Genomic DNA, 22,656 nt, shown 5'->3' with positions numbered 1-22,656 from the left:
CAGTGTTACTAAGTTGCCGGAGCCAATACTTTTTTCTTGTATTAATTTAGCAAAGGTCTGGTCTCTGCATGTTAGCTTTTTCCCACAGAAAAATCCCACAGTTGTTCAGTCCTTTATTTTGCAAAAGTATTAAGTTTCTTGTTACGTAGGTATCAGTTTTAATATTGTTGCCCTCTCATCTGCTCAGCTGATTTCACAATGGATACCACAAATTGATGAATGATGAATGAATTTCAAATCTTGTTTACCACTTTGTAAAAAATTTAAACAGTACCCAACTTATTTTTGATTTCTAAAATAGCGAAAGAAAAAAATGTGTAGGCACCATGAAAATAAAAAAAATTAGAGGGGAAGTGATTTACCTCGGGCCTTTATTTTTAAAGAAATGTTAATTATGCCAGAATAACAATTTTAGAATAATTAGTAATTTGGTTATAAGGTTTGGTTAAATTAGTTAAAGCAAAAACAAACTACCAAATTAGAACACGATCTTTCGTTAAGAAAATCTCTTTAAAAATTAAAAATTTTACTTTTCTTGTTTATGTTTATTTAATTGTATGACTTGCTCAAATAACTTTTAGATATTTTCTCACATTTACTCTGTGTTGCACCTACTCTTCTATAGGTAGCCGCATTTTGTTAAATCGGTGATAATATAATTTTGATATTTCTCAAGGGTTGAATAAAAAGTTGTTCTGTAGTTAAGGTTCGAAGTTTATTAGTGTTTTCTGCTCAAGGAAAAGATTTTTCTAGTTCTTCTTATATGTAACGTTGGATCTTCTCCAACTCAACATGCAAAAGTAATAAATATTTGAATCCATGTGTAAAAGACTTTTTTCTCCCAAAGATCTTACCATTTTTACCGTTTCCAACAAACCTTTAATCTTTAATCTTTTAACCTTTAACCGAATTTACAATTATGTATCTTAAATTCGTTACTAAATTCTGTTTATTTATCTTAAAGTATCTTCCCAAATGCTGAGGTTTATACAAAAAAAAAACATCTTAAATTTTCTTGCAATATATTTTCTTTCATAATGCATTGCTTGCTTTTAACATTGGAAATGTAATCTAAGACTTGAAAAAGTTCGAATTTAAAACACGAAACAATGACATAGATTACATTTTTTCTTAAATGTTCAAATTATCCAAAAGCTATTTTAATATAACATGAGATCGAAAATAAACTAAATTAGAGCAGGCCATGCTTGCGGAATGTTAGCCACATGTCAAAAATTGACAGATCAGGATTTTTCAAAGATTGATTCCTAGCTTAATTTAAATTATTCCGAAATGGTTTTTACCTCCCAACAAAAAGCTTACATTGTGGAATGCTATTTTAACATGTGAAAAACAAATGAGGAATGGAAATATTTAATACTGGTGATTGATGCCTAGCAGAATTTCGGGAAAAATTTTGCTACGATTTTTTTAAACGATTATTTACTAACATAGAAACAGAATTTCTGGACACCTCCTAAGTTTCCTCTAGAATCCTTTGAAACAGAAAGTTTTGAAAAAAAATGGTTAAAATTATACTTCCCTTCCAAGGCTTGCTCTACTTCAGTACATTTTAAATCTCATGATATAAGCCAAATATGGATCCATACAAAACATATTTTTTGCATTATATCAAAGTTTTTGGTTTTAGGTCAGATTTTTTTCTCACCTTTTCATAAATTGTTTTTGAATAAGACCCCAGTTTCAGTCTTTTCTTTAATTTACTCTACTTGAGCTAAACGTCATTTTTCTTCACGTAAAAGGAGCAATTCTACAGTTAGAAGCAACATTTTTATATCTTTCAGAGTTTCCAAAAATCTGTCTGAATCAGAGGATTGGAGAACTGTTTTATGTCAATATTCTCATCACGGTATTTCTAATTTACAAGACGAAAAAGAAGTATATAATGATGTCAATAGCCATGATTTTTTGATTGTGTGGTTGTGTTTCATTATTCGTTTTTTCGTTTTTGCCCTTTGTTTGTAAAAAACCTTCTTAAAAGATGTTTCTTGTAGAAACAAATATATTTAACAGAGAATTAAACTTAAACCTCAGTTAAGCTAAAACAGCAACGCCAATCAGATACGCATTACCTTGACAACTAACTGAGACATAAATAAAAAATTCAGGCTGTTTTTTGTAAGCATTAATTGTTAACTTTATAAAATCAGATTATCATAGTTATTAATTATTATTATACTCGTTGAAAATCAAATGTCTCATCATTTTCGGAAATTTTTTACAAGCTATGCATGATACGTTATAATATACAATTCAACAGTTTCGAAATTTTATTTTTTTATTGGTAACATTTTAAGCCTTCTTTTTATTCTCAATCCTAGATTATAAACTTTAAAACACGTTTCCAATAGCAACGTATATTCACTATAACGACAGCCCTCGAAATTTAAGCTTGTGTTTTCGCACTCGTGTTATTAATAACTATATTCTGCATTACTTTCTAAATGTAGAGACCAAGAATTCTCGTTTTCGTGCTCTGCGTTTTAGATTTTCTTTCTACTACTTGTTTAATACAATTGCCTCTTAATTAATTGCTTTGAGTCTTTAGGTATAGACAAATTTAAAAAAAAGGCCGATAAGCAGTGATGAAATCTGAAAAATAGTATACAATTTTAAATTCGACGGCCTTTGGTATAACTCCTGTGCAGGTTCGTTCATATTGAAACAAAATTCTTACTTTGTTGTTTTAAGTTGAAATTAAAAAAATAAAGTTTTCTAGTTCATCACACTCGCTTTTATTCTGTATAAAGATAAAATAAATAAAGTAAATGACAGATTTAACTATTTAGGTTTAGTAGCTAATTTTAAAAACCGAACAGCCTGTAAACATATAGGTACGTGGAATCGTGGTTAACACCCGTCTGAACTTTCTCTCATTCACCTTCGTGGAGTATTTATAGACTAATTTGATTTTAACTGCTGTCTGTTGAGAATCCTGCATCTTACATAAAAACACACTTCATTTTACGGAACTCTAAATTCTAATTAACTGTTTGACAACGGTACCTGCCTGTCTTTCTCTTGTTTATCACTGATTTCATCATGTCCCCTAAGGGTAGCTAGAGTTTTTTAATCAGACGTGACAAAATTTTCTCATATCTCCTTTTTTATCTCGAACATAAATGACACAATTTATGAAGAGTTTTCACCTCACAACTGTATATAACCTCGATATCAGGGAACGTGGAGTTTCGCTTATTAATTTTTGGATCCTAATATGAAGTTGTTCTCTTGAATTATAACTCGGGCCGGCCATAGATCCTAATCTGCCGCTGTGGCCAAAATTACAAATTAAGGCCACTTACTGGTACGAAATTTATGAGTGTCTCATCGTAATCCGCGACTTGGGCCATTCGTCTAATCATTAGAGTAGGGATTTCGCCATTTCATATTCCTTTGAGGCAAATCATTTTTCGGAGTATATAGGGGGATTTTTTAAATACAATTTTAGATTTCTTTTCACAATTTTAATCATTTTATGTAATGGAATAAATAATAATATATTGCATTTCACTTTTTCTAATGTGGTTTGTGCTGTTTCCATCTAAGTTTAATGTACCTTCAATATAAAATCCTCTATAGCCTATAATTATTGTGAGCCATTTGTTTCAAAACTATATTCCTACTTGTTTTGTTTTAACACTGACATTACCTAGTGACTAATGAACTATCTTCTTCGTAACTCAAACATTTTAAAAAATTCACTAAACCAAAAATTTGCATTTCTATGAGAAATTTAAAAAACTTCACTTTTAAATCTATGGTAACCACTGCCTTTCCAAAGAAATTCTAGTCTTTTGTTCAAGTTGAAAAACGCACCTCAAGAATTCCGGGTGTAATGTTTCGGTCAATTTTTCAAAATTGTAGTTTCTGGTTTGGAATCCATTTAGGATAGTTTAGGATAAGATGGAAGTCCAGTAGATACTCTTTTTTCTATAAGCTGTCTTACTCAAAAAATGGCAATAGAAAAACAGGAAAAGTACTGTTTTAAGAAGTTTTGTATGTTTTTTATGGTAATGGAAATCTTAAGGGCAGTTACTTCTTCGATAAAATAAATTCTAAACAATTAACTATATAAGATATGTGGAAAAACCGATGGAAGATTTTGAGGAGTGATTGCCTAGGCCATAGATTCCTAAGTTAATTTAAAAAAAGTTTCTATAGAATTATGGCTGGAAATGCTTTTTGATTTTTTTACTAATAAAACGTGGAAATGGAGACAGAACTGAAAGAAGTGATGAGGCAGCGCAGAAACAGAAAGAAGGTAAATAATAAAGAGGTGAGAAAAGATAGTAGAAGTAGGAGTTCACAAAGAAAAGTGAATGGAAGACGAGAAGACTGGACAAAGAAGAAAGATACGCAAACCAAAAGGGAAGGAAAAAAGGCAGAAGATAGAAGATAGAGGTTAAAAAAGACAAATGTTAGAGGATTTTGAAATCCCTTTCTAGTAGAGAATAATAATAAATAATAATAATAAAATAATATAGGTGAGAGAGAATAAAAGCTAAACTGAAAAGGAAAAACAGAAAGAGGCTCGGAAACTGACTAGGAAACAAGACAGAAGAAAAATTTCCGGACATACTTCAACCAAAGTAATCACCTCCAGTTTAGTACTTTTTATTGAATATTTTCTTGAAGTATCTTTTAGTCGATATTTGTTTTATGTTTTTTTGTTTGTTTGAAATTGTAATTTCTGTGTTGCTCTTTATTAATATTTTTTCGTTGACCATTTATTAATTTCGATATTAATGAATTATTTTATTAAAAAAAAGATGTATTAATAGACGTCATTAATGCACTCTTTTCTATTAAGTAACTGTTTTTGGGATTTTGACGTTTTGATCATATTAGTTAATTACAATTATACACTTTTTCACAATAGCGACCTTTTTTGGTATAACTCGCATGTCATTTTTTCAATGGTAACTACGTTTTTATAACAAACATAATTTTTACTTGAGATTGAAAATGTATGGAGTTAGCGTTATTCTCTTCTGGTAGCATAGTCTTTGTGGAAAAGTGAATGGAAAGTAGTGAAAATTTAAAAAATGGTCTACCTCGAGGACAAGGATGAAGAAACATGGGATGAAGGTATTTTATAAGTCTCAACTTTATGGATGCGATGAAAAAGATAAAATTGATTTCATTTGTAATTAATTTCTACTTTTGTCACAAAAAAAGAGTTTACGGTCAACGAAAAAATATTGTCATAAACTCGTTTGTTAATGAGGGATTATTAAACTTAACTATTAAAGGCACTCACTCGCTATCGTTCGTTCGTGCTTTAAACAATTTTGTTTATGAATCGCCTTCATTAACAACATTAAATAGCTATAATTTAAATTTGCGAACTTTGACGTTTCCCAATATTTTCAAAACGGGTGTAGTTTTCGACAGTATCTACAAGTGTAAAAATATGTTTATGAAAAAAGATCAACTGTTACAAATTTGGTGTATTTTACTCAGTTTATATTCAATGCTTATTAATTTTTTGTATAACTTTATAAATACTTGCATAGACTGTTCTTTGGGCATTGAATATTATGTTAAATTTTTTGTTCCGCGTTTAAACTCTATTCAGTTTCGAGTAGGACCAACTTAACGGATAAATCTCCTCAATCTCATGAATGACTAATTTATTTAATAGAGTATGTAAAGACTGTGATATTAAAACTGTGGTTCCTTGGCCAGAAATTGAATCTTCTATTAATTTCTTTTTTATCCTAAGTGTGTAATCTTACTGTAAATGGGTTTTGCTTTCCTGATGTAAATAAAGTCGTTATTATAATTTTTTTAAACGGGCCATTTTGGATGTCTCCGAAAATAAATGAAAAAGAAAAACTTGGGACACGTCAATTTCTGTTGACAAGGGAACATTTTGGTGTACTTCTAAAAGTGTTGCACTGAAATACTAACAACCCCATAAAAATTTTGTTAAATAACATGACCCTTACCTTAGCTATCTTTCTTTTAAGTTCTGATTATTAAAGTTACATGTACTTACTTTTTACTAGTGGTTCTACTAATGTTGTAATTTTTATTTAACAACTGAAAATAAACGAAATTTTTACGTGTTCTACGAAACACATTTTGAGTCGAAATTTAAAAAACCGATCTACAGGAGGTGTTCAAAATAATCACCATTTCTCCAAATTTTTTAAATTCTTGCCGTATATTTTACTTCTAGGAATTGTTCTTCTTAACAATAACTGGTTGTTCCAAATAATTTGAGTTTTCTGGTGGTGTTTTAAAGATTATACAGTCTGTGCCATCTAAACCTCATATTAAACTAATAAAAGTTCTTATATTTGAATGTTGGTACTCAGCTATGATCCGCTGAGGTCTGCTCAATGAATACGTTTTCAATATGGCGGCACTTCCGGTTATACTGGAAGTTACTATATTTTTTTTATAACTGAAAGCTATGTTTTTTACTGCGTTTTTGAATTAATTGAGTGATTTTAAGGAGTCTTTATCAGCTTTCCTTATACCTAAGTTTAACCGTTTTTGAGATATTTAATTTTTGAAAATTTTTGTATTTGCACCTGTCACGTAAAAAAATAACTTTCTTGGTTTTAGAGATTTCGAAATCATATTTAGAGAATTAAAAGAGAAAGCCTACATCTGTTCGCCGGTGGCTTCAAAATTGGAAACGGTGTTAACAAACCCAAAAATTTTAAGGTTAATTTTAGACAAGTTCAAGTACCCCTATCTTAATTTTTTCAAATGGAATGTCTCAATTTTTACTTTACTAAATGGTGGAGGATTTTTTTTTGCATCGATCTGTATTAGCATTCTCTATACCTATCTGTGATAATTTCCAAGTTATGTTATGGATAATTTTCCAAGTTTGTCTTATCTTTCAATCTTCCTGCACCTTTTGTTCTGATCTAGTGTCTTGGAACTTCAACTAATTTCTTTACGAATTTGTGGTTTATTTACTTGTGGTTCTTCAATTTGTATTCACTTGACAGAAATATTCCTGCATTTTTAGAGAACTAGTTGTTCTAGAACTAGGTCCGCATACTTTTAATAAAAACTCGTCGAAACTCAAAAAAAGGTTGCAGCTGACTTGCTGATTTAAAATATACCTTTCATATGGGGTGAGTGCTAAAATTTTCACGGACTTGTTTTTTTATTTCCTTATGCTATATCCAAGCTATATTCATATTTTGCACTCATTTGACCTAAAATGTTTAAATGAAAAACAAAAAGTTACTTTCATACGATTTTCTCAAGACCTCTCCAATAACAATTAAAACGGCTTCGTCCAAAGGAGGATTTCGACGTTGGACATTGTGATCATTGATGCACAACTTTAGATTGAACAGTCAGTTGCTGTAGGAGCGCAATGCCACTTCTTTTGATTAAAGGAGACGTCGTGCCATGTCACGGCGATAATTACAAATGCAGAGTCGAGGCAAATTGCTCATCCGGTTAAACATACTTTATCAATGGTAAAGTTGGTAAAGAGATTCATATTCCGCGGATGCAGTGTTCTAACCGTTCAAAAGATGTTGCGGATGCATCAGCAGTGAGTAACGAAAGCGCACACGTGTACTTGATGTGTTTGAAAACTTTGCGAATTGTTCGAAACTGTTTAATTCCCAAAAACAAACTATTAATTACGCGATCCTCAGCAGATTAAGGGATGGAAACGCGCGGCCGTCATTTATCCTTCAAAAATTGAAATTAATTAATTCGAAGGGGGTGGCAACAAATTTCGCCCTTTTTAATGATAATTGATGCAAGCCGCACTAACCCAGCGGGATGCATACCATGAAAGTAGGACGTGACTTCACTGATGAATTTATGGGCAAAAGCTCGGTTATTTAAATCCCAGTTGCGCGATTTAACCAGTGAATTAATAATAATATAGTTCGGGAAAAGTTTGCCTTTGCGATAGTTTTGTTTTGGACGCTGTTATTGTTTTGTGCTCGACTTCTGTGATGTTGATCAAATTGAAATTTAATTTCGGATAAAACACAGTTGTAAAATCATAAATTCGTGTTGGTTTTGCTGATTTATAAGCCGTAAATTTCGAATTAGACGCGATGAGAAAGCCCTATGTAAACACTCGATGGTGAATTGCAAGAGTAATTTAGTTCGAGTCGATAATTTTATCAACTAGAATTTTATACAAATAAGTTATATTCCTTCGGAATTGCTATTGGATTTGCCATCAGTTCGCCCGAAAAGGACAGATGGCGCCGTTTTAAAGGGTTGCCCCGATAGAGATCGCAGTTCGACACAAAGTAATATTTTAATGGATTTATATAATGGCATGATAAGTGAATGGAGTCTTTTGCATTGATAGTAATGGGTTTCTTTGATACTCTTAAAGAGCTAATTAGGCGGTAGCCATCAAATGTACTTAGTTTGAAATTCTCATAAAATTATACAAAAGAAGTTCTTTCTCCAAGAAAGAACTTCTCTTTGTTCCCTTTTATGAATATTTTAAGTTGTCTAGAGTGGCAGTGGAAGACATACAAACATCTATGACGTACTACCCGACACATAATTAACCACGTCCATTCAAAACCAACCCCAATCTCCACTTTTTTAAGACCTCCTAAAACTTATATGGAGTATAAAAATGATTGCTTCTGAAATGAAATAAAGCCGTAAAACTTTTAAAAACTTCACGAACACCGGGCGATAAATTTACATCGGAAACCTGTTCAGATGCATGCATATTTTACCCCGAAGCTTTTGGCTGAACGATTCTTCTCTGAAGCCACCTGCCTAATTATGTATTTATGATATTTGGTTATCAAAACACCGACAGGTGCTCATTTTCGAAGGACAGCTCAAATTTCATACAAAATTATAACGTGCCATCAAAAAAAGCCTCATCACCGTCCATTGTTATTTAAATTCGGTGGCATTTTAAGGAGCTTTTTGTGGCTTTAATTTAATGGAAATGTATACACACATACATGCGCTTATGAAATTTGGGAGCGGCAACTCTTACGCGCATGCAAATAATCACTCCAAATTACTCAAAATTGTTTTGAATTTGTATACCTATGTGTTGTACTCAATGACAAATTTTAACGTGGTTTAGTGAGTAATCGATTTTTTGTTCAGAAAGAAATAATTTAAGTTACAGTAGTATTTATTTTCAATGTGTTTTTCATAATAGAGAAATGTATTTATGCTGCAAAGAGACCTGGAGGACCGCCGTTGTGAAAAAGAAAAGAAAACCTTCGTACCTTTCCTTTCATGACCCGACTTAATTACGCACCAGACAAAATTAATATAAAGTTTAAGTCAACTTCTCCCAACTTCATCAGCATGCAAAATTTCCGTTAATACATTAGATTGTGCCGACTTTATCATAAGAGCTATATTAAATTCGTGTTTTGTATTTTAATAAAGTCGAAACAAATAGCCGTAATTCATAAATTTATGCCGCTGAAACGGGTTTTTGTGCTTGCGGTCGGAGGCCTATTCTGAAGCGAAGACTTCTCGATTGGGAAATATTTCATAGGGAACCGATACCAGCAGGACCGCTTTGGCGCTTTGATCACTAGACTCAGTTTTAATTAATTACTTCGTTTCGTTACCAACAAACGAACTTATAGGTTCTGCATAAATGCCGAACACAAAACCACAACAACAAATTTGCCCACCACATAAAACACAGCTCACATAAATTACAAACTTCCTTTTCCAAACTACATAAATTCTTCCGAAAATGAAAGTGAAGCTACAAAATCAAACTCGGATACCGCAACGATGCAACTTACAAATCTTACTGGTCTCTAAAGTTAGACCCTCAATCCTAATAGATTTGTGTGTAATTAATTAATTATGTTTATATTTCAAAGATCGTATATGCAACTGATTCAATTAATTATTTAAAAACAAACACAATATCATGTGGTAGTTTAATTAGTATTTTTGCTGAATATAAACAAATTTTAAAATTCCACTTTTAATTCATTCTGTATAGTTTTTTTAGAACATTTTATAAAAAAGTGCAATTTATATAACTTAATACCTATGTCAGCATATCTGCACATCGATACTATATTAACAAAACTCACCAAGAACAACTTTTCTGTACACCAGCTCTACTGAAAATAAGTCATTGTTATACGAAGTACGGTGTTTGATATACAAGGCATCATTATACAAGCTTATTCTTTTAAGGCCCACATTACAAACATTTTAACTTTTAATATAGGTAGAGCTTTAAAATTATCTAAACGATTCAAATCAACCCTTCTCAGTTCAACTAAATTATTTTTAACATGGCTGAACTTTCGGAACTATGAAAAATTGGCGCCAACTTGTACTAACAATGTACCCTCGTTGTTAGTATTTATCTGTCATAGTTTTTAAAGTATGAAAATGTTTTTCTTAAAATTTTCATTGGCAGCGGTTTATTTAAAATATAACAGCTCTTTAACTCTTTATAATAAGTAAATAATTCTTATTGCATTTGATAACCAAAGGCCCTTTTGAAATTTTTAGGATTGTCAACTGTCAATGTGCAAGGCTACTGGGATATTTTAAAAATAATGATTATTCGATAGTGAACCAGCTAACAACTAAATAAAAGTTTGACAATTGTTGATTATTTTGAAATGTCTACTTGATTAATTATAAAAATTACAAAGTAAAATCTGTTTTTTGTGTATAGGACGTGTTGATAAAAATTAACATAAATATTATTATTCTTTCGATTTCCGTTAAGAAAATAGGGTCGATCCATTTGAAAAACTTAGTAATAGCCGATTTTTGATAACCATTTTGAAAAAATCATGCTAGCCTTGAATTTTGGCAGCTGAAAATTTTGAAAATTCTAGAAGATTCTTCGAACCTTTGGTTTTCGAATACAAAAAAAATTATTCACTTATCACAGACGGTTCACGGGCTGTGATATTTGAAATAAACCCTGCAAATGAGAATTTTAAAAATTTTAACAAAAAAATTGTCGTATGTAAAAAACTATGACAGAAGTAGCAACAACTTGGGTAAATTTTACAATTTTACTCAGTTTTAAAAGGTAAATTAAAAAATGCAATAAACATGTTTGGTTACTATCTAAGATTTCAAAGTAATTTCTCGTAGTTCTGTAAGCTCAACCATTTTGAAAATAATTTAGTTGAACTCGGAAAGGTCGTATACAAAATTTTAAAGCTCTAGTTTTATTAGAAGTTTCTAATGTATGCCTTAAAAAAATCACTCTGTACTGAATATTGAAACTGGTAAGTTTTGAAACTGTTGTTTATAACTTCCTTATTTAACGTTAAACTTAAATATTGGTTGTAATTCATTCAATTATTATACAGCTAATTACTAATCGAAACTATTTTTATTGGTAACAAAATTTATTATCTGTTTTACTATAGCCTTTAATTCTGTTTTATTTCTTAAAATCAAGTGTAAATTAATCAATGAAGTAAAATTGCTTGGGTCTCAAAAATGTTCCAATCGAATCTTTAGCATTTAATTCTTATTTATTTGTTTATTTATTTAAGTATTTATTAACCAGTGATTGATTGGTTTTTTATTCTCTATTTACCTTCAAATTTTTGCTAAACCATTCCCCCACATACTGTACATTTGAATTTTGTCAAATGTAACTTTTGTTTTTTTTTTCGTAGATATTTTTTAAACATGCAGAAAAATATTTTTTTATATTATACTAACTACTAATTTGTTTTAAATATTTGCATTGCCAGAAAACCTAATTTATAGAAAACTTCCTTGTTGAAGAATCGAGAAAAATAATGTATCCTAATTGTATAAAAATTGTAACCTACTAGTTATGTGATAGCAGCTTCGGAGTGTCCACTTTTTAGATTTGTTTTTCCAAGTCTTTGTAATTTTTTAATAATTACATTACATTACAATAATTACTTAAGCGACTTGCCCTATGTTTATGCATTTGCGAATAATAAACACAGTCTTGCAAATAATTACAAATCATTATTTACCAATTTCTTATGGAAAAAGTAAAAAGTCTCTATAATTCAATGACAGTGCTAAAAGGTAAGTTAGCCCTCAGCTATAATAATAATGATAATGATTAAGGATAATCTTTAATGTTAATAAAATTTGGTACAATAATAAATAAGGAATGTACCTTTTTGGAGGAAAAAAAGACAAGTAATAAAATGAGACAAATCTGATGAATAATCAACGTAAGGAAACACACTCCTTAAAAAAGAAAAAAAAACAATTTACAAATTAAAAAAGTATAAGCTACAGAAACAAACGGTTAAAAATTCCTTAAATTCCTCAAAATTTTTTAGTATTTTTTACTAAACAATTTGCACCGTAAAATTTAAATATTCAGAATTACAGAAGTATTGAAAAAATTTAAACAATAATAATAATTGGAGTGCGGCATTACTCTCCAACATTTAAATTACATATTAATAATGCAGATATTTTTACTTTGATATCAACTTGTAGAAGTTGTTTTAGTAAGTAGATACATTTCTTGTGATCCTATGAGTGTTTTTATCAACATAAATAAGATCTTATAATTTAATTGCTTTAGAAATTTCATCAAAGTTCCGTAACGAAAAATTAATCAATTTTGTTGTATCTTTATTGAAAAGATAGTCTATTTCTCTTAAACCATATTTTAATTTCATTCTCTGAAGCTAAGACAATATTATGTACTGATTTATCATTACTGCGACTGTCTACAATTTGAATGGGTTCTCTTCGGTAGGCCTTATATAAATTAAAAACAAAGGTCTCAAGACGGATTCTTGAGGAACACCAAATCTATCAGCTGTAATGGCAACTGAAAACGTTATCTTTATATTTAACAATTTGTTTGCGATCACGAAGATAAGATGAACTACAATTTCTACTAGAAGAAAAAACATACCTACTAATATTTCACTTAAGATAATTTTGTATGTAATGCAATCAAAAGCCTTAGCTAAATCATCGTAACAGCAAAACCGTGGTTTTTATATCAAAATGGATCAGTGACTAACTGTGACAGAAGTTAGTCAATCGATCTGTTATGTTAATATTGTTAATCTGAAACTAAATTAAATTTTCGAGAATAAGTGATTGGTTTCAAAGTGACAGTTTGATTTTTTACACGTACTTATCTCGAAAATTTTGTTCATTAGTTTGCAGTATCGCTGACATTGCGATTTTTGAACGTGGATATTACCTTAGATAGTTTCAAACATTCGGGAAAAACATTGTTAAATAGACACAATTTAAAAAGTTTAGTTTGGTTTTTGATACCAATAAATAACATAATATCTTCATCGTCTCACACAAAGTGAAAGAAGTTGCAGGTGGGTTTCACGGAGCCAAATCTTCTTCAAAACATTACAATGTCTCGAAGCCTCGCTGATCCCGCAGTTGCAGTTAGCTAAGTTGTGTATACTTTGTATTAGAGCAAAACTCACCCTTGCTGAATGGGCATCCACTAATGAGGCCACTCTTGTTAATGAACACATTTGCCCTGTCGCCGCATTCTCATCTCAGTCCCCATAACAATCTATCTCCATGTGGGCCATCTCCGCAGTTTATGACATTTTAACTTCAAAACTTCTTGATGACGAACCATGAACTGGATCGGACAACTCGGTTAAAATATTCCATATTTTCAAGTTTGTTTATCCATCCTCTCCTTTACCAACGACCTTAAAGCTGTCACATCCCTTGAACTTAACCGTTAATCTAGCTTTGTTTTCTTAAGGGGTGGAGAATGTATTATCGCATCAAAGCGGCCTAGCATTAATCCAACAAATCAAAGTTGCAATTTTGATTCACTCGATGGTTTTTGTCGTTTGTTGATGCAACTGTGCCGTTCCACACTTGATTGTGTTAAACAAATTACTCTTTTGTGAGTATTGACTTTTAGTGATCCCAGAGGGCACGTTTACGTATGCAATTTTGTATTTTGCGTGCTTCTCATTCATAAGCAATCCTTTCCGTTTGTTACGATTGCAAACATTTGGCTAAATCGTTTTCAGAGGTTCTTAACAAGCTTTTATCATTACAAGAGTAGAAAAACAAAACAATCAGTGGCGGTTCGCCACTAAAAGAAATTCATATTCAAATTAAACACAAAGTTTAAGGGAAAAAAAGTTATTGTAATTAATAAATTAGGTTCTAGTATTGTTAACGTAAATACTGCATAGAATAACTGAGAAGAGAACGGTGCAAAGTTCATTATGTATTTTAAAATTGCATAAGACCTCCAGGGCAGCTTTTATCTTTAACCTGAGTGGCCTGATGAGATAACGGTCAGTTTGTATGAAGTAAGGTGAAGATGTGTTACTGTTTCTCGCAATTCTAAAAAGAAATAATTTTTAGCCCGTTTCCTGTTAGTGTGTACGTGATCAAAATACAGTTGTGACTTGTGACACACCCTGTATATATTTGATGTTTGTATAATTGTTTATTTGTCTCTTAAGGTAAGGTAACAATTTCATAGTCATATACATAATTCAATGCTCATAATACTTGTACCTTAATAAGAAACTTGAAATTAATGTGTGATTTTTTAAATTTTATTTTACCCTATACCAGATATGAGATGTGGGTGTAGTGGATACAGAAGTGTAGTGAATTGGATTTATGGACTACGGTATTTAGAATGTTAAAAATTTTTGAAAAAAGCGTTCTAGTATTTAAAAAAACTCAAAACAAAAATAAATGAGCTATTTGTGAATCCTTTTCTTTCATTTATTTGTGATTGCTCATTAGCAATTTTTAAACATTTTTTTAAGTTTAAAAACAAATTTCTATTTTTTTTTAAATGAAAAGCGTGCCTTCTTGTTTTCCTATTCCTGGTAAATACACTGGAACTCGGTTATATTATTGTAACAATTTAGCTTTTGACAAAAAAGCGCTAAACCTCAGTTATAGCGAATATACACGCACTTTTGCGATGTTCTTGGAAACAATAATGATTTTCGATATTGCAGCAAGTTTCCAAGAGACACATGAACACACTAAGTAATCAGAAACACTTTAAATTTTGCCACAAAATTAACAGTGATGATATATTGTAGGAAAACTATTAAACGTAGGTATATGCAAATTTTTTTTCTTAATAAATTAGATTAATACTTTATTTCGTTCTAAACGAGTTCTACTGTATTTTATATTTCCGTACGGCATACATAAATTACAGTAGTTGTAATTTCCACAGTAATTCCAGACTAATTTTAAATAACTTTCTGTAATTCCTACTTACGTTTCTATAATTTATGCTAATTCCAAATAGATTCCGATAGTTTTAAAAAAATCAACGTAATTTTCTGTCCAAGTAATCTCGGATAACTCCAAAAATAGTTCTAGTAATTCCAGAAAAATTCCAATAATTCACAAATAATTCCAGCACTTTCAGTTACAATGAATTCAGTTTCAAAGTAATTTTGATTAAATTCCAATTTAAGTTCCAAAAGAAAACTCTTTCCAGACTTACTTTAAATATTAAATTATAGATTATATGAACACTCACTTATAAATTAATAAGTTATTTTATGAAAACTTTACATTTTTTCTACATTTTCCAAATTCTCTTTTATTAGATTCCACTCTGCGTCTTTTCAAAATTGCCGTGTAGTTTCGCCACAAGTTTTGTTTATAAAATTTTTCAGATTATTTTTTTTTATTTTTTTCTGATTTTTTCTAAAGCCCTTCTGGATCTGAAATATGAACTTTTTTTTAGATTATTCTGTAATCCCATCTTTAGTGCCGTTTATAAATTCTTCTCCAGATCCTTCTTTGCAATTGTTATTTTATAATATATACGCTTTTTCTACGTTTTTTCTACATTCTCCAATTTTTCTTTTAGATTCTACTCTACGTCTTTTCAAAATTTTTCGATAGTTTTGTTTTTCTAGATTATTTTTTAGCATTGTTTTGTATTACTCTTCTCTAGATTTTTCTTACCATCCATTTCTAATTCTATAGATCGCTTTAGACTTTTCTATAGAGTATTTTATAAACCTATATTTAAAATTTTTATAAATTTTTTTTCAGAGACTTCTTTACAATTCTTTCCTAGACGTTACTCAAGGTTATTTTATATACACTTCTTCTACATTGTTCAAATTCTCTCTTAGATTCTACTCCATGCCTTTTCACAATTCTTAATTTTTCCCACATTTTTTTTATTTTTTTGTATTCTTTTCTAGATTTTTCTAAAGATTATTTTCTGATGGGTCTTTTCTGTAGCCATCTCTAGATTTGAAAACTGGAATTTCTTTTAAATTGTTTTATAAACCCATCTTTACTTTCTTTTATAAATTATCCTCTAGATATTTATTTATAATAATTATTTTCTAGACTGTATCCGAAGTTATTTTATAAAAACTCTTTCTACGAGTATATTTCTTCTATATTCGCTTTTCAAAATCCTTCAATACTTCGTCTAGAATTTTTCCAGATTATTTTTAGCATCGTTCTGTACTCTTTTTATAAACACAATTTTTCTTGTTTTTTTTTGATAAATTCATAAAATTTTGATAAATCTTTTGATTCATTTATAAATTCTTCGCCTAAATTCGTCTTTAGAATAATTTTCAAGACTCTACATAAAATAATAATTTTATAAACACTGTAAAAAAAACAGACTACATGCTTTCCCCGAATTTTTTTTTGATTTTACTCTGATCTTTTTTAAAACTTTATTATAGTTTTGTTTACAAGTTTTCTAGATTATTTTTTAATCATTATTGTTTCTGTACAAAGTTGACTAAGTCAAAAAATACATTTTCTGCCACTGTATTCTTATAATTATAGACAATGTTATGGTAATAATCTTCTCTAAAAATTCTTTACATAATTTTAGAATTCGCCATGTTTTCGACTAATCTTAAAAGGGTCTAAAACTTCTACAAATCTTTATAAAATTGTTCAAGAGTGCGAAAAATTCACTAAATTGGCGAAACTATTAATGAGCTCTTGGTATTTTGTATGTTTTCAGGTCTAGGAGAGTGAACATTTTGTTTTAATTAGTTTTTTATGAGTTTGTTGATTTTTTTGTACGGTTTGGAAGTAGTTCATTTTGCTTCAGACTTATGTTATGAGATGAAAAATCATCAAAACATTAAATTTATAAAAGAAATGAGGAAAATTGAAGTAATGAAGAATGTCAAAGTTTTGTTATTTTCTTTTGATATTTACCGTTTCTCTAATCAAATAACTAATAAGGTATTTCAAAAATGAAACCCTCTCAAGTTTTTTCACATCATTCTAAGAAAAATCCGAGAAAAATTACTTGGGTCTAGACAAAAAATTTAACATAATTAATTATGTTAATAACTGACAGAATCTTTAACTGCTAAGAGGGGTTTAGTTAAAAGCTTGAATTAGACTTCGATCGAATTATTATTCTTCTTTATTATTTTATTCAAGTAAAGTAATTATTTATTTGCTTTACTTTATTTGAGTAGTAAAAAAAGATGTAGCTACATTTCTTAGGTGTTACATTTCAACGTCTATATTTAATTAAATATTAACTATTCACTTTGTGAGGATTTTCAGAATTAAGCTTTAGCAAAAAATGATTAACGAGTCGACCCTGGAGAAAATCCAAAGCTTGATTACACTCGGGCAAACTGCGCATATATGCTGTCCAAAAAAAGGCTATTTCCGTTAAAAAATCCGGAGCATTCAAATGCAAATGGATATCGGAATATGTTGACATCATTCAGGCTTCCCCTGTTAAAAACACTTGCTGCACTTTTAATCCCAGACCTTGAATAATTAGCAGTTTCGAAAAAGCGTTTCCCACTTTATTTGTTGGGGGACTTAAGTAGCTGTGGCAGTTTTGAGGAGGGCGTCGACTGTTAGGGGTGTAGGTGCGTTTCACTAGTCGCAGAGCAAAAAAGAATTAACCACAACCGTGATCAAACAGGCTTTTGAGGCGTACCTAAACCTATTTTGTTAGTCAACTGAGTTCGGTGCGCTATCTGTAAAAGGACATGTTTAATTAAGTCCGAGGTGCACAGGCTTGTGGTGGCGTATTGTTTGGTAAAGTAATTCCGGTTGTTGTTTCATGATAATAATTGTAATAATAAAATCTGTCATCGTAGTGCGCGTGAGCAGATAAGGGTAAGCTAATGTCAGCTAGTAACGCGATATTCTTTGACATGAAACAGGTGATAAAGCGGTTAAGGTAGAGTTTGCATTAGAATAATGCGAGTCCACGTAAATCTGGGCTTTATTCGCATGTTCCGGGCTCATAAAAAATTGTCACATCCTGCACAAAACAGGACCTAATGGACTTGTTATACCGAAATTGGTTTGTGGCCCGTTTTCGGCACTAAATTAAATCTTGTTTGTTTTACTTCGCACAGTCGACCGCGTGAGAGTTTAGTATTCTGGCGGCGCAACTTATGTTTTCTTTATTTTATTACTTCGGAAACTAATAAGGAGGAGCTTAAAATGCAAAGCTGTTTACTGTGCCATCACTAGGAGATTTGGCGATTCTTCTCGCGGGAGGGTCCGTGTTTCCATCTGATTAAAAAAAATCAAGTTTTTCAAAAATCTTGACTTGCAAGTTGTTTACAACCCAGGCACAAGTCTCAAAAGTTTTCTCGGAAGTCCAAAAGATAAAATTGGATTTTTGGAAAAATCGGGGATTTATGGAATTAATTGTAAAGATTGTGAACAAAAATATATTGGGCAGACACGTCGGTCAATCAACAATAGATTTAAAGAACATTTAGCACATTTAAAATTCAACAGATTTGAAAAATCAAGTGTTGCTCAACATATTTTTGAAAAAGACCATAGAATTGATAGCACTAATTTAAAAATTCTTAGAGTAGTTAATAATTGTAAATTTCTTGACGCTTTCGAAAGTCTTGAAATTTTTAAGAATAGAAATAGGCTTATGAATTCAGACAACGGCCCCATCCCTTTTTCTCCCCTCTACTCATTAGTCGGGGGTAGGAAAAGTGAAAGTCGGCAAAATTAGTATATAAGGCAGAACATTGTAAGAATTAGTTTAGTTTATATTCTCACCTAAGGATGACCACTTTGTGGTTGAAACGCGTAGTGTTTTTTTAAATAAAGCTTTGTTGTGTCGGGTTTTTTTAAACTTTGTTTATTTTAGTTTCCACGCCAAGGAAATCCAACAAGAAGTCATAGGAAACTAATCTACATTCTGTAATTTCAGAAAATAAATCTGAAATAAATGTAGATTTAATTAAATTTAATATATATGAAAGAAAATAACATAAGTTACATTTCGCAAAATTCATTAAAAACTATGTGTATTAAACTTATATCTTGCGTCTGTACTGACTAGTAGTAGTACGCACGCAAATCGGTATACAAAAGTCGCAAAACACTAAAAAATACTCATTTAACTTATTATTTAATTGGTCAAACTAGTAGGTATTATCTACTATGTTCTATCAAAAGACAGCATGAACATGATTTTAATCTGTCTATCTAATTCTCTATAATTAACAAAAATGTTGCAATTTTTTGAACGAACGAAGAAAATATTAGAGGAGATTATATAATTTTTTTTAAGTTTGTAATCGAGTTTGTTTCGGAATATGAATTGTTGATTGCATTTTACAGGCACAGGCCTCGTAAAATCATGTGAAACATCCTGCATAGGTTCTCATTATCACACGCCGTACATCGAGAGAATGTAACTTCATTTATGTTTGTATAAACATTACTATTGCAATAAACTGATTATAATAATAATGTAGTAAAAATATAAAAATCGAAAAAAAAATACATTCACACCACATGAAAAGCAATTAGAAATAAATGTTATAAATTTGATTGGGACATTTTCCCAAATTTTCTCTGGAACAAACTTAATATAGAATGAAAAAAAAAATAGAAACCTAAGCGTTTTTACTTTATTAATTAATTTTAGGTACACTTTATTTCCACAAATTCACTTAAACTGAATGCTGATAAAACAAATAAAGATATTTTAATAGAAAAAATTTCTTACAAAAAAAAACAATTGTTAATTTGTTTAATAATACTGTAATGCGGCGTAGAATAATGAACGCCGTACTTCGTAAATATTTCTAATTTTATAACTATAATATTGTCATTTTTTGAGCACACAGAAACAACAGAGTTTGTCCGGCACTTTTGAGTCATCCTGTATATGAGAAATTAAAAAATTTTCCAACTTAAGCTCAGTGAAATAAATTTTTTATAACGGAAAGGATAACATAAACAGAACTTGTCGTTTATTATAAAGAAATGTTTCTTTGGCCAACTATGCAAAAACAACTGCGGCTAGTAAGAAGTTTTCCTTAAAATAAAAAAATATACATAAATTGTCATAAAGCGAAAATTATCACACACTGGTATAGGAAATGCTAATACAGATCATTACAGAAGTAAATTTTCTTTCATCTAGTGAAATAAAAACCGAGACAATCTAGGTAGGTATTTGAAAAAACAAACTTAACTTTAGAATTCTGAACACCCAGATGGAAAGATTCAAGCTTCTCTGTAAAATGACAAAAATAATGATTTCAAAATCTTTAAAAGCGGCAGAGTCACAGATTTTTAAAATGAAAGATGTAAAACCAAGAATTAAAAGAAAATCAAAAACGACTAAATTTAAGTACATATAGGGAAAGGTTTAAATGAAAAACATAGATTTTCATTTAAAGTAAGAAAGTTGATACCGACGTTCAGTATAATTGGGAGTACAAAAAATCTGTACTCATAGCTTTTAGATAGTTATTTGTAGACTTTCCCACACTGCGGTGTTTTTTACTTTGCAACAGTGGCTAAGGACATGTAATAGGTTGGTATCATTACCGTTGAAATAGAAACTATACTTTTTTATGATAACTTCATGTCAATTTGATGATTATTTGACCAGTTTGACCTATCAGCAAAAAGAACTAAATTATCAAAAAAAAGTTATTTTTAATTTCTTTTTGAGACATTCGTTACAAAAAATATTGTACTAGTGTTTGTAAAGGAATTTCCCACATTCGCACTTTATGCAGCACCCGCTGCGTTCATGTGGGAAATTGCACTTTCCAAATTTGTTAGGTAAATAGCTATTATTAAGGCTAGGTTAAAAGGAATCTCGAACTCGCTCTCGGGGTGTCGATCATAAAACTGTCGGCCCGACCGGCTTAGGGCGCTTAAAATTCTGTGGTTAAGCTGATGTCACAACAAAGAATGTATTTGTGATTTACAACATTACCTACATTGGTTTTACTTGATATTTGTATGCCCAAAGAAGATGTTCCCAATTTGAACAGTTTTATTTTAAATTTGAAGTGTTTATTTAATGAAAAAGAAAAAACGTTCTAAAATACTGGTAAATCACGATAAAAAGAAACTAATTCAAGGCGTTCTCTGGATTGTCAATTTTTCGGATTACTTAATTAGTTTAATAAATATAATTTTAATTTAAGATTCGATTAACATATAGTCGAATTAAAAGATTTGACTGTAGTTAGGAACGTAGGTGTTATGCAATGAAACATGCGTAAAAAAAGATTCATATATTTTCAAAAAAAAATCAAAATACTTTTTTAACTAACAGAAATTTATATATTTTTATCTTCCATTGCCTTTGGATCTAGCCACTTTGTAAAATGTCACTAAGCACAAACTCCACACAATAGCACAGCGAACTGTTAAACAGTTATTAAAAATTACCATAGTTTTGCACGTCTTATATTAGCAGAAGCTTCCTCCTACCACTTTAGGGAGATTACAATGTAGGGGGTTGGTGTTTTCTCTTTTAAATAGCAATAACTATACTTTCTAAAGAATGTAAATTTTATAAAAACGAATAACATATAATAACGAATAACACTCTAAATACCTATGGTCACTGGTAGAGTAGACAATTAACAAAAAAATCTTTAGGTCAAAGAACTCAATTATGCAATTGCCATTCATCTTTTTTTACTTAATTTTAATTTTATTTTTTAATTACTAGAAAGTGTACTGTCAAAAACAACAAGCAGAAATGTCAGTTGTTATTTACAAAAATTAAAAATTACGTTATAATTCAAAAACCAATTACGTCATTAATGTTGCTATACTGTCATAATCATAATATATATAGCATGCACACAGCTGAGTCTTTTGAAAACTAAAACATTCCTTTTCAGCATATTATTTGTTATATTTAAAAAAAAACAAAGTGTAAATTAGGTTTTTATTAAGAATAACAGTGTACACTGGCGAGCACTTTTGACATTTCACCGACATAATCGTGGGCAATACTACTCTATCCTTTTTGACAATGAAATGACAAAAGTGTCCAAAATTTTTTGCTCGCTATTGTAGGTATCATTTTTTGACGAAACAGAGTCGTGCGAATTTTTTTAATTCTATAATTATTATCATTATTATCAATTTTTACATTGAAATTTGTACAGAACACAATAGCTCCAAAGCGTTATAGTTTAGGAAATAGTCACGCAATACGAGTTTACTGTTTTAAATTAAAGTTAGTAAACAAAGCCTAAAGTTAGTTAGGGTTTTGTTAGGTGATTCTAGAAGTGACTTTTGATTTTTGAAAAAGAAAAACCAAAACCAATTAAATTTACGTTAACAATTTCTGGGTAATAGAAAATTAGCCTGGTGTGTGTTCACAAATAAAGTGCTTTCTAAATACCAGCCTTAGATAAAGAAATTATTAGATAAACAAGTTAC

General features: G+C 30.2%; 1 protein-coding gene across 3 annotated transcripts in view; it reads left to right on the top strand.

The window, feature by feature from the left end:
- The window catches only part of LOC655640 (uncharacterized), a 145,874-nt gene that overhangs the window by 76,862 nt on the left and 46,356 nt on the right, over positions 1–22,656 (top strand). The window contains exon 1 of one of the 3 annotated variants that reach the window (XM_008201459.3): positions 14,246–14,435. The exons of the other annotated variants lie outside the window; for them this stretch is intronic. The gene's annotated coding sequence lies outside the window, so the exon portion shown is untranslated. Of the gene's footprint in view, positions 1–14,245; positions 14,436–22,656 lie in introns of those variants that run through there. 3 annotated transcript variants of the gene reach the window in all.

Source organism: Tribolium castaneum, chromosome 2 (genome assembly GCF_031307605.1).
Source record: "Tribolium castaneum strain GA2 chromosome 2, icTriCast1.1, whole genome shotgun sequence".
NCBI classification, from domain to species: Eukaryota; Metazoa; Arthropoda; class Insecta; order Coleoptera; family Tenebrionidae; genus Tribolium; species Tribolium castaneum.
This window is presented reverse-complemented; position numbering and strand designations above follow the sequence as displayed.